Source organism: Oryzias melastigma, linkage group LG17 (assembly GCF_002922805.2).
Source record: "Oryzias melastigma strain HK-1 linkage group LG17, ASM292280v2, whole genome shotgun sequence".
Taxonomy (NCBI): domain Eukaryota; kingdom Metazoa; phylum Chordata; class Actinopteri; order Beloniformes; family Adrianichthyidae; genus Oryzias; species Oryzias melastigma.
Window position 1 is genome coordinate 9,585,391 of NC_050528.1, and position 5,545 is coordinate 9,590,935.

General features: G+C 37.2%; 2 protein-coding genes across 3 annotated transcripts in view; one reads left to right on the forward strand and one right to left on the reverse strand.

Moving 5' to 3' along the window:
• Nucleotides 1–2,277, reverse strand: part of thpo (thrombopoietin) — a 5,615-nt gene extending 3,338 nt beyond the window's left edge. For both annotated transcript variants that reach the window (XM_036216407.1, XM_024274052.2), the window contains exon 1: nt 1,237–2,277. The gene's annotated coding sequence lies outside the window, so the exon portion shown is untranslated. The remainder of the gene's footprint in view (nt 1–1,236) is intronic.
• A 1,684-nt stretch (nt 2,278–3,961) lies between these two features.
• clcn2a (chloride channel, voltage-sensitive 2a) overlaps nt 3,962–5,545 on the forward strand; it is an 83,124-nt gene continuing 81,540 nt past the window's right edge. The window contains exon 1 of the mRNA XM_036216178.1: nt 3,962–4,692. The gene's annotated coding sequence lies outside the window, so the exon portion shown is untranslated. The remainder of the gene's footprint in view (nt 4,693–5,545) is intronic.

The following is a 5,545-nucleotide window of genomic DNA, read 5'->3' on the forward strand; positions in this document are numbered from 1 at the left end:
ACAAGTGGTAAAATGTCTAATTTAGCCAAAACAGCTAGCATTGGACTAAAATATTAGCTAAACTCCAAATTAACCTAAACGATGAAAAAATAAATTAGCTAAAAAAGCTAGCATGTAGCTAAAATATAAGCTGAATACGAAATTAGGCTAAACAAAGAAAAAAACTAAATTAGCCAAAACAGCTAGCATGTAGCTAAAATATAAGCTAAATATCAAATTAGCCCCAAAAAATGGGTAAAACGGGAAATTTAGCCAAAACAGCTAGCATGTGGCTAAAATATAGGCTAAATATCAAATTAGCCCCAATAAATGGGTAAAACGGGAAATTTAGCCAAAACAGCTAGCATGTGGCTAAAATACTGGCTAAGCTCCAAATTAGCCTAAAAAATTGAAAATTTTCTAAATTAGCCAAAACAGCTAGTATGTAGCTGAAGTATTAGCTAAATGCTAAATTAGCCAAAACAGCTAGTATGTAGCTGAAGTATTAGCTAAATGCTAAATTAGCCAAAAACAAGTGCTGTCTAATTTAGCCAAAAACAGCTAGCATTAGACTAAAATGTTAGCTAAACTCCAAATTAGTCCCAAAAAATGAAAAAAAGCTAAATTAGCCAAAACAGTAAGCATGTGGCTAAGATATTAGCTAAACTCTAAATTACCCTAAAAAATGAAAAAAAAAAAAATTAAATTAGCCAAAACCGCTATCATGTGGCTAAAATATCGGCTAAGCTCCAAATTAGAGTAAAAAATTGAAAATTTTCTAAATTAGCCAAAACAGCTAGCATGTGGCTAAAATATTATCTAAACTCCATATTAGCCTAAAACATGAAAAAAAACTCAATTAGCCAAAACAGCTAGCATGTGGCTAAAATATTAGCCAAACCCCAAAATATCCAAGAAATCCATAATAACAGCCAAAACAGTAGAAAATTTAGCATAAAAAGATCTAAATATTTTAATAGCTGAATGAGCTACAAACTTAAAAAAAAATATACGGAAGGAAAAAATAATAAAGAGATGAAGAAAAAGTGAATCACTATAAACCGATAAATAGTGTATCCTCTCCCGTCATAGTTCAGACTGGAGAAGGGTGGAATAAAAAGTCCCGTTTTTATCAGGTTCTCTATCAACATTTCTGTCTCAAACAACATGGCTGCTCTCACCACAGTTTTCTACACCTTTCCTTTCATTTGTGCTGAAACTCTATCACACCTGACACGTTTCTCCACCCATTCCTACCTGCCTGCACTCCCTTCTTCACTTCTTTTCTCCATCGTTCTGGACTGCTAATCCTAGATACTTCAAATCCTCCGCCTTCTTCATCTCCTCTCCCTGTAACCTCACTCTTCCAATTACATCAATCTCATTAACACACATGTACTCCGTCTTGCTGCCCCTAACCTTCATTCCTCTCCTTTCCAGAGCAAACCTCCACCTTTCAAGACTGTAAAAAAAAGCAATGTAAATATACTGGGTTGACAGAACCTCACTGTAAAAAATAAGTGAAAATTAACTTTTTAAGACATTTAGGTTGTGGGATTTTGGTTAAAAGCGTTATAATCAAAATTAAAACACTACTGGAAATGTTTTTATATATATTTTTTTAATTGTCATGGTGGACTTTAAGGAAGTTCCCCAATAATTAAAATTTAATTTTTATTTTTCATGATTATGGTTGTTAACTATTAAGATATTACAGTTTTGTGCAGAAAAAATGACAAAAAAAAAGTTTTTACAGTGTAACTTCTCCTCCACCTGTTCCCTTCTCTCACTACAAATCACAATATCGTCTGCAAACATCATAGTCCATAGTGATTCCTGTCTAAATTCATCTGTCAGCCTGTCCATCACTGGCACCTCTGTCACCCCTAAAGCTTCCTCTTCACTGCCTTAAATGTCCTGCACACTGCTAATATATGCAGGATTCTTGACTTTATCAATTTACTCTAAATTTTGTAGACTCAGGTTTGAATGGAAGCAAGATTCAAGCTGGTTTATATTCATGGATATATTTTCCTTGACAGGGAAACAAGCTTCACACAAGCTTCAACTGTGTTTTTCTGCACAGGGGGTCGCAGCTGGAGGACGCAATGACTGCAGCTCAATTGGGTTTAAAAGCTGTCAGAGAGACAAGAGGGGGGGTGTAGTGGGATACATTGGAGGCATGTGTCCCTATTTTCAAAAACAAGCGTGGATCAAGTCCTTTTGGACCAGGGGTGTCAAACTTAATCGTACAAGGGGCAAAAATCTAAAAAGGTTGCGGGGTAAACAGGAAAAAACATTTAATGAACACTCTAAAACTACATTTTTAAAACTTTAAAACCGTAACTTTTTAACATAATTATAAACTAGATATGTAGCATTACATGTGATAATGCTAGTGTGAATGCTGTAAGCTGAAAGCTAACTAAAATATTAGCTAAATGCCAATTAGCCTAAAAAACAAACAAACAAAAAAAACTTAGGTTAGCCAAAACAGCTGTCAGGTGAAAAAATAGCTAGACTTCAAAATAGCCTAAGAACTGAAAAAAGCATAAATTAACCGGAACAGGTAGTGTTTAGCTGAAACATTAGCTTTATTTCAAACAGCCAAAAAAAAAACAAAAAAAAACAAGAGAAAAGCTTAAAATAGCCAAAAAATAGCTAGCATAGCTGAGATATTAGCTAAACTCCAAAATAGCCTAAAAAGTCTTAGTAAATGCCAAAATAGTCCAAAAAGCTAGCAGAATGCCAATTTTTATAACTTTAAAACTGTAACTTTTTAACATAATTATAAACTACATATATAGCATTACCTATGATAATGCTAGTGTGAATGCTGTAAGCTGAATTTGGCTGTTGAAGATGCTAGTGCTGATAGCTAAAGATGTTGAAATTGATAGTTAAAAACACTGAAGCTGATAGCTAGCTAAAACATTAGCTAAATGCCAATTAGCCTAAAAAAATAAAAATAAATAAATAATTAAAAAAGACTTAGGTTAGTCAAAATAGCTAGCATGTAGCTGAAAAATAGCTAAACTTCAAAATAGCCTAAAAAACTGATAAAAGCTTAAATTAGCCAAAACATCTAGCGTGTAGCTGAAATATTAGCTAAGCTCCAAACAGCCTAAAAACTTAAGAAAATAGAAGCTTAAATTAGCCAAAATAGTTAGCATGTAGCTGAGATATTAGCTAAACTCCATAATAGCCTAAAAAGTCTTAGTACATGCCAAAATAGTCCAAAAAGTGAGCAGAATGACAAATTTTAGAACGTTAAAACCGTAACTTTTTATCATAATTATAAACTATATAGCATTACCTGTGATAATGATAGTGTGAATGCTGTAAGCTGAATTTGGCTGCGAAAGATGCTAATGCGATAGCGGAAGATGCTGAAATTGATAGTTGAAAACACAGAAGCAGCTAAACTTTTTGCTAAATGCCAATTAGCCTAAAAAACTTAAAAAAAAGACTTAGGTTAGCCAAAACAGCTAGCATGTACCTAAAAAATAGCTAAAAATCAAAATAGCCTAAAAAAACGTTAAAAAGCTTAAATTAGCCATAACAGCTACCATGTTGTTGAAATATTAGCTAAGCTCCAAACAGCCTAAAAACTTTAAAAAATAAAAGCTTAAATTAGCCAAAATAGCTAGCATGTAGCTGAAATATTAGCTAAACTCTAAAATAGCCCCCCAAAAAATCTTAGTAAATGCCAAAATAGTCAAAAAATAGCAGGAATATTATTCCAGAATAAATCAATTTAAACCTTAAATAACTTTCAATGTTTTACTCTCCATAAAAATATGCTTTTTTCAAAATTATACAAGTTAAAAATAAGCGCAATTTAACATCGGGCCATTATAACAATAAAATACAATGATTTTGAGGGCCGGATCCGGCCCCCGGGCCTTGACTTTGACACTTGTGTCGTAGACCAAACCAGAGCCTCCTTTCCTGTTGCGCCTGGTGAGATCAAGGCGCATGACGCCTGTAATGGACCTGTGAGTGTCGGTGCGTCTGTGTGCTGGCACATGCAACAGCGGGAGAGAGGAGAGCGCATGCAGGCGCAGACAGCAGAAACATTAAACCACTTTCTCCTTCACATTTCTGCAGATAATTCCGTCCGCAGCTAATTAAGACGCATGTGCGCCGCGCCTCCGCACATAATGACCGGAGCGCCGGAGCCTTTGCACATTAGGAGAAGACTGCGGGCCGCACTGATGGTACCCGCATTGCATCACGGACACGACACCCGGTACCCCGCTGTCTCCCTCCCACCTCCACGGGAGCCGATGAAGAGGCTGTATCATCCTATCACAGAGTTTGTTTGACTCATGCAGCCGCGCTCTCAGACGGTCCGCTGCTGTCGCTCATGGCCGCGCGCCCCGCTGCGCACAGCTTCGGAGGCGCAAAGCCGGTAATTACGCGCCGCGCGGACAACTTTGGAATCGGGCTGCATGGATTGCGCATCAGCAACAGGCCAGTCTCCGGGATCCATTGAGGCGTCCCCACTTTGGAGAGTTGTGTGACGGCCGCTGCTTTAGGAGCCTGTGATTCTGTGAGTGAGCGCTGCAACCTGTGGCTGTGCGCCTCTTTTTTCAGTCAAGATTCTGCTGAGGCGCAATGGAGGGACACAGCTGACGACTCTGCATCCCTAACCCGAGGAGGAGGCTAGAAAAAAAAAGAAAAAAGAAAAAGCAGCTCCTGTCAAAAACGGTGAGTACACTGCGTGCTTCTGTCTCTTTCTGCCTTTTTCTTCCCCAACCACATCATGAATGTCCCGAACTTTGTCCATCCGGCTCAAGGACAAATGACAAATGAAGGTCCAACACAAATGTTGAGTATTAGAATTATTTTAGAGGTTATTCTTGACTGTTTTTATATTTAGCTTTTTGCTGCAACCTGATTGAGAAACTTCTATTACAAATATAGAGACACAGGTGGTCAAACATATGAAGAGATCCAAGATCCTCCTGCTGTCTGTCTTCTAGTTTTCATTTATCAGACATAATGATCAGTTCTGAGGTGTTCAGATGTGGGTCAGTGTGCTGCTGCCTCTGCATACCTGTGGCTGCCAGTTTCTAGGTGCTGACTCTGAACGTCCTGGACTCCAGTGTCCATGCATATTTGCATAAATCACTGCATGTGTCCTTGAGAAAGATGTTTCAGCTTGTGTGTCACTTCTTCTATGGTCTCTGAGGTCCTGCAGGGTTTATTCTTGGTTTTTCCACTGCTTCTTTTGCCTTCAGCCAATCAGCTGCAGCCTTATGCTGAATGATCAATAGTCCCACAGGTTTGACTTTAAGGTAAATTAAGATTTTAATCAGAAACGTACAGGCTGAATGTGACCTTGTTTAAAAAATGATTTACTTCCTCTATTAGAATTTTTTTTTTTACCCAATTATAAAACTTTCTAATATTCTTAACCCACAAGAGAAATTATTTTCTGATGTTTACATGGATGTAACCCACTCTGATAGTCTTTTAACTATTGTAAATAATGGTGTTTTAATTATGATTATGCAGTTTTTAGGAAAGTAGAGGTAGTGGTTCATTGGGACTGTTGTCG